Consider the following 12615-nt stretch of genomic DNA (forward strand, 5'->3'; position numbering starts at 1 on the left):
TGTAAATCTGTTCATTGTGCTATATGCAAAAGCAGAATGAAACTATGACATCCAAATTGCTGTGTTTCTGGGCAGTTTCTGACTTATACAGAGAGAAATCAAATAATCAAGAAACTGAAACAACTTTCTCCTCCTTCTTCACTATGTATTTCCATTTTAATCAGCAATAAGAACTTAAATTCAAGATGGTAAATTCTAACAATAGAAACAGCTATGGACCTTTTGATGGCACAGTGGATAAGTGGGGGGACTTAAAAATAAGATGGATTTTGACTTGAATTTCAATCTATCATGTAATAGCTTTGTGACCTTAGCTAAGTTAACCTCTTTAGAACTCTGTTTTTTAATCTATAGAATGGAGTATAGTAGTACTTACCTCATGGGGTTATTGTGAGGGATACATTGATAATATATAAAACACTTAGTATTTTATACTACAGACTGATTCATTGAAGGATAACTTAACCACCTCCTCACCAGCATCTATAGCCCTGTCTTGGAGATTGGCAATGCCTGTCACAGCAGGGCTTCTCAGAGCCACTGATATGTCAAAGAAACACTATTTAACTTTTTTCAATGCATTGTTTTCTAAATTCATTTATCTATATAACCCCTCTTCTCTCAAATATAATTTAGAAAACATTGATTGCAATTCGTTTTAACTCTGTCTCTGTCTGCTTATCTCATTTTATTACACTGGCCTCATATTTTAACTTTATCAAAGTTTCGTCAATGTAAAAGAGTAACTAAATGAGTTATCTCACTATGATAAGAAAAGAATGTTTTCAGTGTGATGACAAACATTTTAGTTATACTGTAATTCTTTGTATTAATATGCTACCTTTTATATCAGCTTAATGTGACTTTGTGTAGTAGTATTCCATCGTGTAAATGTGCCACAGCTTTTTATCCACTCACCCACTGATGGACACTGGGGCTGCTTCCAAATCTTGACTATTGTAAATAATGCTGCAGTGATCGTAGGGGTACAGATATTCTTTTGAATTAGTGATTTGGGTTTCTTTAGATATATTTCCTGAAATTTAATTAAATGGGATTAAGCAAAAAAATCAGAGATACAGACAACAGTATGGTGATTACCAGAGGGAAAGGGGTGGGGTGGTGAGAGGTTGACAAGGGTATAGAGGGGATAAATGGTGATGAAAGGAGACTTGACTTGGGGTGGTAAACACACAATACAATATACAGATGATGTATTATAGAATTGTATACCTGATAACCAGTGTCAGCCCAATAAATTCAATAAAAAAGAAAGAAAATAATTGTACACCTGAAATTTGTATCATTTTCTTAACCAATGTCACCACAATAAATTCAATAAAAAAGAAAGTTCTACAGGATGGGTTTCTTATCCTTATTGACTCTCAGAAACAACTTATTGTAAAGGATAACACCACAAGTGAGACAGGTTTATGTTTATTTTATACTTAGTATATGGGCCTTAGTATAGAGGCTAGCTTTTATAATACTTCATATAGAAGGAGATTTAATATTTTCCGTTGGTAGAATGTTCTTATTTATGAATTTCCATACTAAGTGATACCAGCATTTCTTCAGAGGTATACCAAATTCTCTTTTTCTCTAATTCAGATACCTAATGGAATACTAATTTGATCTGCAACTTTTGTACCCTTAGGTTCTTGTGGCCAGGTCAAAATAAACATAATGTTCTTTCTAATTTTAATAATTAATGCAATTTTCAACATAATTCCCCTATTAGAAAGTATACCTGAAGAGAATATATACAAAAAAAGGTTTCAGTTTCAACAAAAGTTTGAGCACCTCTTTATGACCAGCACTGTGCTGGATGTTGCAGTAGGAGGAAAAGACTTTTTCTTCCAGGGAGCTCATATTTTCAGGCTGTATTGCATTTCTTGGCTAATAATGGTATTTCAGTCTGGCACTCAAATATCAATTTAACTTTTAGATGTACACAAAAATGACCGTCTCTAGAGTTTAGGAACATTTAAGTTACAGGATATATATATCTGTGCATTCCGTACATTCTTATACTAGTTTTACCTGGTCTGAAAGGTAGAGGGTAAAGTGGCAAGTGGTGGAGGCCATGTCCCAATTTCATTGTAAGTCTAGGCCATGGCTTGGCTTTGTGCTCATATTTTTCCCCTTTACACAGCAATAATTTATTCAGTGGCATTATCCTTCCCAAGATTTTACATTGCAGGAAAACAGAACCAATTCATACAAGGACAAAGGATCACTGTGATTTTTTAAAATTAATTTATTTATTTTTGTTACAGAAGTTTCTCCCCCCCCCCCACTGATTTCCCCCTCTCCCTCCCTCCCTGCCCTGTCCCCAGTTTGTTGTCCGTGTCCACTGTTCATGCACACATGCATATAAATTCTGTGGTTTATCTCTCCCGCACCATCCCCTCTTATGGGGATTGTCAGTCTGTACCCCTCTTCCACGTCTCTGGGACTATCCCATTACTCAGACTGTTATTTAATTTTAATTTTTTACACCATAACTTCTAATGTTTATATAAGTTTTCTTTTCCTGAAACCCCTAAAACTCCTGTTTATCCTTTTATACTGTCCAATAATATCTTTCTGTTTTTAACGTGCTATATGTATATATCATCAGTCTGTGGTTGCTTCACCTTGAACCATCAAATATTCTTAGCTTTCTCAGATTCTAAACAGCTCTGGATATTGCACAAATTATTATCTCAAAGAATTGAATACGTTGATGCTTTGAATTAACTGATTAGCATTCCTCCAGAAAGCATTAATAAATAGCAACAACAACTGTTTAATTTGGGTCCTAGAAACATTACTACCTTCAAATAAAAACTATGACAATAAAAAAACTTTAGCATAAAAATTTTAATACAATTACAGGACACCCAATTAATTAAATAACATAAATACTAAAATTTTTTTATGCCTTTGCAATAGCCTATGTTATTACTTTCTTTCCTTGGTATCAGCACAGATTTAAGGTTGTATAGATACTCAAACTGTTCCAACTACTTTAAGATTTTTATGACCTCTGAACCTCTTCATAAATGACCAAACCAACAGTCCCCTATTGCACAAAAATAACTGGATTCTAAATTGAGCTTGGGACTAAATGGCATCTGTCCTAAATGTAAGTGTGAAACAGATATAGTTAAGCCACATTTGGAGAGGGATTTTTGCCACCATTATTAGTTCTGCTTTGGCAGTGTGGTCATTTCAATGATTTCAGCACTGTGGGGGTGTGCGTCATGCTAAACCCAAGGTCTATAAAGTAGGATTAGTATTTAACTTTTTATCTGTGTATATGTGTTATGTCCTTGCTGTAGGCAGACATGTCCTATCAAGATATACCATCTTTGAATGTAGGAAGGAGGTGCACCTTAGACTCTGTTCACCACTATCATCGTTAAGGATAAATTTGTTTTAAGATGGAATCAAGATTCAAATTACAATTAAACATAACATACTTAAAATTGCATTCATCAAACATTTATTGGACAGGTTTTATGTTCCAGGCATTCTGCTAGATATTGTAGATACAGTGATGAAAGACCCAGCCCCTAACCTGAAGGAGTTAATAGATTAGTGAAACTCAAACCAGATAACCTCGAGTGAAGTCTCTACTAGACAGTGTAAAAGCTGAATGTCTAACTCAGATGAACCAGGATCTTATAAAAGGAGATTGAACTTTGTTCTTCAGGTGAAATGGAGTTCTTTAAGGGCCTTTAGTAAAGGAATAGTATGAATATTTGTTCCTTTTATTATTTTTATTTATTTTTTCATTTTAATTGAGTTTATTGGGGTGACATTGGTTAATAAAATTGTATAGGTTTCAGGTGTACAGTTCTATAATACATCATCTGTATATTGTATTATGTGTTCACCACCACAAGTCAAGTCTCTTTCCATCATTATTTATCCCTCCTTTACCTTCTTCTACCTTCCCCAACCCCCACTTTCTCTCAGCTAATCACCATAATTTTGTCTGTGTCTGTATTTGTTTTTTGTTTTATTGTTGTTGTTGTTTAATCCCTTCACTTTTTTTCACACAGCCCCACAACCCTTCTCCATTCTGACTGCTGTCAATCTGTTCTCTACCTATGAGTCTGTTTTTATTTTGTTTGTTACTTTATTTTGTTCACTCAATTCCACATATGAGTGAAATCATATGGTATTTGTCTTTCTCTGACTGGCTTATTTCACTTAGCATAATGCTCTCCAGGTAACATTTTTTTTCTTTTTAGAAAAATATATCTGGTAGCTGTGAGGGGAATGAATTATAGGGCAAAGACTGGTAGATTGGAGAGCAATGAGGAGGCTGTTATAGTGATTAAGATGAGAGACAATGGTGACAGTGGAGTTGTATTATAACATGAAAGGAATGGGCCTGTTTCTGATGTGGCTAATTTTCAAACTTCCCTATGTGAAGTACTTACTGATAAAAATATAATCATTCTATTCACAGAGTTTTTGTGTTATTTTTGTTTTGTTTTTTGCTTTTTGTGGGGTTTTTCTGTTTGTTCATTTGTTTATTTGTTTGTTTTTTAATGCAGGGTAAAGGATTGGCATTGATCTGGCCAGAGTGACCAGACTAGTATCTTAGAACTCAAACTATAATCAAACTCCAGCCTAATATTTCTAAAAATATGGATCATACCTTTCAGATCAGGCCCTCCAGAGAGATGGCTGCTGTGCAGGGACCTTAGGTGAATATGGACAGGGGCAAGCCAAATCTGAGCAAAAAGTGGTGGTCATGATTAGTTCCAGGGTATTCTGACATATTGACACAAGCTTCTGTGAGGCTTGTTAGGGAGTGCCTGCACCAGCCTTCTGGGCACAGTGAGGGCAGAGGAAGCTGCGACTGGGTCAACTTGCTCCTTTCACAGTGCTTCATAAGGACAAGCTACATTCTAATAAAAGAAGTGAGCTAAAGAGATGCTTGAAAGCTGAGAAAAAGGTAGTGGAGAAGGAGGCCAAGCATAAGGAGCTCAGTGAGAAACAGCTAAGCCAGACCAATGCTGCTGCCACCAACCACACAACTGACAACAATGCAGGTGCCAAAGAAAAGAGTCTGGACCCAAACCAATACTAAAATATCTGTTCCCAAGCAGTCCACCAACTAAAGGTCGATGGGTAAGATCCATACCCACATAAGTTTCATGTAGACATCTTGCTCACTCACTTCACTCAAGAGTACAGTCACCTGCAGCCTGGGGACCACCTGAATGACATCACCTAAAGGTGATAGATAGGATTCATGCCTAAAGAGCTTCTGGGGGAAAGCTCATCTTCTGTGACTTTCAAGGAGAGGGGGTCAAGTTACAAGTCATGGCCAATTCCAGGAATTATAAATCAGAAGAATTTATTTGTATCAATAACAAACTATGTCGGGGAGACATAATTGGAATTCAGGGAAATCCTGGGAAAAGCAAGAAGGATGAGCTGAGCATCATTCCCTAAGAGATCACACTGCTATCTTCTTGCTTACATATGTTACCTCATCTTCACTTTGGCCTCAAAGATAAGGAAACACAATATCTTCAGAGATGCTTGTGCTTGATCCTGAATGACTTTGTGTGGCAGAAATTTATCATCTGTTCTAAGGTCATAATGTATAAAAGAAGTTTCTTGGATGATGTGGGATTCCCAGAGATTGGAACTCCCATAATTAATATCCTACCAGGGGGAGCTGCAGCCACACCTTTTATCACCAACCATAATGAGCTAGAGATGAATTTACATATGAGAATTGCTCCAGAACTCTACTATAAGATGCTGGTGGTTGGTGGCATTGACCAAGTATACAAAATTGGACACCAGCTCCTGAATGAAGGAATTGATTTGATTCACAATTCTGAGTTTACCACCTGTGAACTCTAAATGGCCTAGGTGGACTATCATGATCTCATGGAAATCGCAGAAAATATGATTTCAGGAATAATAGTGAAGCATATTACAGACAGTTACAAGCTCACTTACCATCCAGATGCCCTGGGAGCCAAGCCTCAGAGATTGACTTCACCCTACTCTTCCAGAGAATCAGCATGGTAGAGAGCTTGAGAAAGCCTGGGGGTGAAGCCACCAGAAACTAACCTCTCTGAAACTAAAGAAACTCATTCACAAAATTCTTGATGATATCTATGTGGCAAAAGCTGTTGAATGCCTTCCACCTGGTGCCACACTCAGGCTCCTTGATAAATTTGTTGAGGAGTTCCTGGAAGTGATGCATCAATCCAACATTCATCTTTAATCACTTGCAGATAATGAGCCCTTTGGGAAAATGACACCACTCTAAAGAGGGTCTGACTAAACACTTTGAGCTTTTTATCATGAAGAATGAAATAGCAATGCCTACACCAAGCTGAATGACTCCATGAGGAAGTGGCAGCTTTTTGAAGAACAAGTCAAGGCCAAGGTTGCTGATGATAATGATACAATGTTCATAGATGAACACTTCCTCACCACCCTGGAATATGGGCTGCCCCCAACAGCTGGCTGGGGAGTGGGCATAGACCAAGTCACCATCTTTCTCATAAACTAGTCTAATAACATCAAGGAAGTATTTCTGTTCCCTGCCATGAAATCCAAAGTCAAAAAGGAAAATGTAGCAGCTGATGATACACTTGGAAACACAACAGCTAACACTTCTATCTAGAAAATAATAATTGCAAGTCACATAACTAATGCATCTTCACATTTCTGGAGAAGATCAAGGACTGCAAGGAAAATATTGTATGTTGCTATCCCTTTGACTATTGCAGTTCAGTTACCAGAAGAGAAAATGAATTAAGAATTCCTTTTTTACTCCTTGTTACCAAATAAACTATTTCTCTAAATAAATAAATAAATAAAACCATGGGCCACAGATAACATATAGCCAAAGAATACATGGAACTTGTTAAATTATAGATTCCCCAGGTCAACCCCAGACATACTGAACCAGGGAATGGGGACCGGAAAGTTTAGTATTTTAGCAAGTTTCCCAGGTTATTGTCATGCATATTAAAGTCTAGGGATCATTGATCCTGCCCAATAGTTTTCAAATTATGATCTGGGACCACAGATCCCTGAGAGTATTTCAGGTGTCCATAGGGTCAAAACTATGTTCATAATAATATGTAGATGTTATTTGCCCTATTCACTTTGTTGACAGTTACATGGAGGGCATAAAAGCAGTAGTCAGAAAAAAATGCTGGCTCCTTAGCACAAATTAAAACAGAGACATCAAACTGTATTTTATACTATACCTTCGTGCATTTACAGTAAAAAGAAAATGTCAGTTTTACTTAAGAATGGCCTTGTTGACCTGGAAACAGCCCCAAGTGCCCATTAGTAGATGAGTGTATAAAAAAGTTGTGGTACATTTATACAATGCAATACTATGCAACTGTAATAAAGAAATATCTCTTACCCTTTGAGACAACATGGAGGGACCTGGAGAGTATTATGCTAAGTGAAATAAGCCAGTCAGAGAAAGACCAGTAGTACCACATGATCTCACTTATTTATGAAATATCATGAACAAAATAAGCTGACGATCAAAATAGATCCAGACACATGGAAGTAGAGAACAGACTGACAAACTTCAGAGGGAAGGGGGATCGGGGGTGGGGTGGGAAGAGATAAACCAAATAACTTATATGCATATATGCATAACCAGTGAACACAGACAATAATGTGAGGAAGGCAGGTGGGGGTGGGAGTGGGGAGGAGGGGGTCAATGGAGGAAAAAGTGGGGAACCTCTGTAATATTTTGAACAATAAAGATTCAAAAACAAAAACAAACAAAAAATGTCCTTGATGAATCAGTAAGAATAATTAATTTTATTATCTTATTATGTATACTACCCTGCCATGCACAAAATTTTTTGTATATTCTGTGTGATGAAATGGGAAATAGTCATAAAACACTTCTGCAGCAGACCGAAATATCATGGTTGGCTGAAAGAGAAGCACATATATTACTGAGTTGTGAGCTGAACTAGCTGCTTACTTCAAACAACTCCTTTTTAACTTGAAAGAACTATTGACAAACAGTGGTAATTCATACTTGGAAGACATTTTCTCCAAAATGAACTAAGTGAATCTGTCATGTCGAGGAAAACAATTCACTACACTTGTTGCTAATGATAAAATTTAGTGTTCCAGGGAAAATTAGAACTTTAGAAACCTTATCCACCACGTGAACTTGAAAACTTCCTAATACTTAGACTTTTCTGATGCCATCGATGGTGATACAATGTCAAAAAACAACCATGATTTTTTTAGTATTGTATATCTTGAAATGAGTCACCATTGTGAGATCTGGTTAGTAACTCAATAAACCAGTCTTTCCAATGACCAATGCAAGACATTACAAAATCACATATAGATAAAGGATCCATTAATTATACAAGATAAATCAATGGGTTTTTATATAAGGAAGTACAGAGTTCATTGTTATGGCTTAAAATTCCACCTTGCACCTAATGTTTAAGAAACTACCAGTTGTTGAGTTTTAGTGTAGTATCAGAGAAGAATATTTTCAATTATTTGAAAATGCTATTAAAACACTCCTCATTTTTCTAATCGAATATCTGTGTGAGTACAGATTTTCTTCTTATATTTCATTAAAAAAAACAGATCCCAATAGATCTGATGCAGAAGCAGATATGAACAATAAGCTGTCTTTTATTAAGTCTGCCATTAAAAGGCCTTTGCACAAATGCCACAGGTGATTATGTTTTGGGGAAAATATAGTTATTTTTTATTTAAAATATGTTTATCATAATAACTTGCAATTTTGACTGTTACTTTAAATGAATAAATAGTTTAAAAACTCAGTGTTAATTTCTAATATTGTAAATATGAATAGAAATAATCTACATATGCAACAGCATGGAGGGACCGGGAAAGTATTATGCTAAGTGAAATAAGCCAGTCGGAGAAAGACGAGTACCATATGATTTTACTTATATGTAGAATCTAATGAACAAAGTAAACTAACAAACAAGGTAGAAACAGACTCATAGATACAAAATAGACTGACAGCTGTCAGAGGGGAAGGGTGGGTTGAGAGGCTAGGTGAAAAGGTGAAGGGATTAGGCAAAAGGAAACTTCACAGACACAGAAAACAATATGGTGATTACTAGAGGGAAAGAGAGGGTAGAAGAGAGAAGGTGCATAGAGGAGATAAATGGTGATGAAAGAATACTTGACTTAGGGTGGTAAACACACAATGCAATATACAGATAGTGTATTATAGACTTGTACACCTGAAACCTATATAATTTTATTTACTAATGTCACCCCAATAAATTCAATAAAAAGTGAAAAAAAAAAAGAAGTAATCGCCTGGCCGGTGTGGCTCACTAGTTGAGCATCGACCCATGCACCAAGAGGTCGCCAGTTCGATTTCTGGTCAGGATACATGCCCAGGTTGTGGGCCCAAAACCTAATTGGGGCATGTCGGAGGCGGCCAATCGATGTTCTCTCTCATTGATATTTCTCTCTCTCTCACTCCCTTCCTCTCTCTTTAAAATCAATAAGGAAAAAATTAAAAATAAATAAATTTTAAAAAGAAGTAATCTACATAAACAAAACAAATTTTGGTATACTCAGTGACTTTAAAGAGTATAGAGTGGTGCTATGACCAAAAACTTGAAGAAATGCTTATCTAGCCATTGGGTTCTTAACAATATAGTACACATATCACTACTGGAAATTCGAATAGTCCAGGTAGGACTAACCATATTTTAATAATAATTCTAAGAATTGTTTACCTGTGAGTATGACCTGTCATCCAAAAATTATTCATCTGTGACCTTTTGAACAGCATTACTTCTAATTCCCTGGTATCTTTTAACTGTTTCCTGAGGACGCCATCTACCAGAGATATTTTTTGGGGGGTGCTATATCAAATCAGTAACCCATTTCCTAATAAAATACAGTCGATCCTCTGTAGTTGCGATGTCTTCGTTCCCTCATCTGCAAATTGAACTAAACGTGGGTCAAAAATATTTGGGGTGAAATGTTACATTGTTGTTGATGTGTACTACTATGTACTTAGGCCTATAATAGCTGCACCTGTACTGAACATGTTCAGACTTCTTGTCATCATTTTCTGAACAATACAGTATAACTATTTACATAGCATTTATATTGTATTGGACATTACAAGTAATATACAGATGATAAAAAGTATACAGGAGGATGTGCATAGGCTATATGCAAATACGATGCCATTTTACATAAGGAACTTGAAAGTCTATGGATTTTGATATCCATAGGGGTCCTGGAATCAATCGTCCAAAGTTATGAGAGACAACTTGATTGCCTTCAAAACGTACAGCAGAAGTATTTGGAGGTGCAAGGAAGAAATAGAGGCAACCTGCTGTGTGTCCCTTTGTTTTATATGTTGGTTTAAAAGAATGATAATAATAAAAGGTGATTTTGGCCATCTTCAGTGCCACCAACCCTCCTCTATAAAGATGATTTACAACTATACAGAATATTAAGAACCATTTAACCAACAGCTAACCTATATTAATGCCTATCCTGAACAGACTAGAATTTAACTAAAGGCTGGTTAGGAGCATAATGACATATTAAATGGGTGTGCAGTACTGATTTGTTTGGTCCTTAGTGAACCGCAGACACTTTTGAGAAATCATTTGTATATATATTTGTCGAGGGTCAATTTACAACTATTTTTTTTATCAAGAACTATTTTTTTAATTAAGCAGTCAGTTTAAGAAAACAAAATTTGGGTCATCTTTGGCTGAAAATATTCAACAGAAGGCAAAAAAGTTTCCAGAAAACAGGAATTTGAAGAGAGGCTAGTCTGGCTTAGAGAATTTCTTTTATTGATTTTTTAAAAAATGACAACAATGCTTGGTTTGATAAGCTTCCATATATCTCTTTGAAATACACTGACCTTCTCTAGTTGCCCAAAGAGTTTGGGCTATGGGGGTAAGGGGAATGGAGCCTTTGAAAGCTACCGTGGACAAAATGAATATTCAGAAATCCACTTGAATTGATTTCAGATTTTCTAATGGAGGAAATGTTTGTTAGAGAATTATGTTGAAATTTTTCACACCTTGATCTTGGTAATTCCAGATACAAGTGAATTCAGAAGTGCTAACCCCATTGATTTATCAGGATGTTGGACAGTATTGAATGTGAGCTTAATTTTAAAAGAGCTACTTTGGCCTTCAATTGCCTTTACTACTTGTAAGTCACTCATTGTGAATACTCTCTTTTCTAATATTATATAAATATATAAAAGTGGAATACTGGTTGAGAGATATAATGAACAGCTTTCCTTACCTCCTTATATTTTGTACTTAAATGCCAACGTGCTGTACACATACCATCACTATGCTTAGAATATTTAATATATTGTAAAATGTTTCAGAATTTATTTTACATTTTAACAAATTAATATTTAAATGTGGGGGGGGAGTCCAGAACCACAGAACTTACTACATAGTTTGCACTTGAGAAATATTTGTTTAATGATTTTGTCTGTGTTTGCAAATAATTAAGATTAAACCAAAACCATAATATCATTAGCTTTTTAAATTTAATTTTCAATTTTAATTTGCATTTAATATTATGTTGTGTTTTTTTCAGGTGTACAGCATATTGGTTACACAATCATATACTTTACAAAGTGTTCCCCCTGATATTTCCAATAGCCACCTGGCACAGTACGTAGTTATTACAATATTATTGACTATATTCCCTATGCAGTACTTTACATCCTGGTGACTATTTTGTAACTTACCAATTTCTACATCTCAATCCCCTCACCTTTTTCACCCATCCCCCCAAACCACCCTTCTGGTAACCATCAGTTTGTTCTCTATTAGTCTGTTTCTATTTTGTTTGTTCATTTATTTTGTTCTTTAGATTCCACATATAGGTGGAATCATATGGTATTTGCCTTTCTCTGACTGACTTGTTCCACCTGTTTCATTAGCACGTTGAAAGACATGAAGGGGTTGGCCACCAGCAAGATCCTAGATTGAATAGAGAGAGATATTATGAATAATAACTAGAACATGTTTTTTGTTTATTTGTTTGTTTTTTGCCAGTAGGGTTGAGAAAAGATACTCTTTTTTTATATAAACAATTTAATTGAATGATATTCAGTAACAGTAGTAAGACTTGTTATACCATATTTTATTACCTTTGTTCCTAAGATACTCTCAAGCCAAAACCTTTATTTGTGTTGAACATTTGAAATTGGAGTCGGTATTACTTCTGCTGCTTAATTGTTACTTATTCCTAATCGGTCCTTCTCCCAAATACATTAGATACTGTAGAATGAAAATGTGAAAAACTTGAGCCACGTCGTGTTATTAATGATTTTTAAATAGAAAGCTCAAAGCAAACACAAAATATATGGATGACGTATTATAGAACTGTACACTTGAAACCTACATAATTTTATTAACTAATGTGATCACAATAAATACAGCAAATATTAAATTAATTAATTAACAAAGAATCGAGTGACTGCTATATTTGTGGTATCAAGATAAATATGGTTTAACTAATACTGGCCTTAGGAATTGGTGTTTAAGCAATTAGGGTTCAGATTCCCTATTTTTAAAATTAATTTATTTTTGT

General features: G+C 35.4%; 1 protein-coding gene and 1 pseudogene across 2 annotated transcripts in view; both read left to right on the top strand.

Moving 5' to 3' along the window:
* The window catches only part of RNF128 (ring finger protein 128), a 154729-nt gene that overhangs the window by 74921 nt on the left and 67193 nt on the right, over positions 1-12615 (top strand). The window lies entirely within an intron of this gene.
* On the top strand, positions 4683-6655 carry LOC118636204 (annotated as a pseudogene).

Source organism: Molossus molossus, unplaced genomic scaffold, assembly GCF_014108415.1.
Source record: "Molossus molossus isolate mMolMol1 unplaced genomic scaffold, mMolMol1.p scaffold_m16_p_2, whole genome shotgun sequence".
Lineage (NCBI taxonomy): Eukaryota > Metazoa > Chordata > Mammalia > Chiroptera > Molossidae > Molossus > Molossus molossus.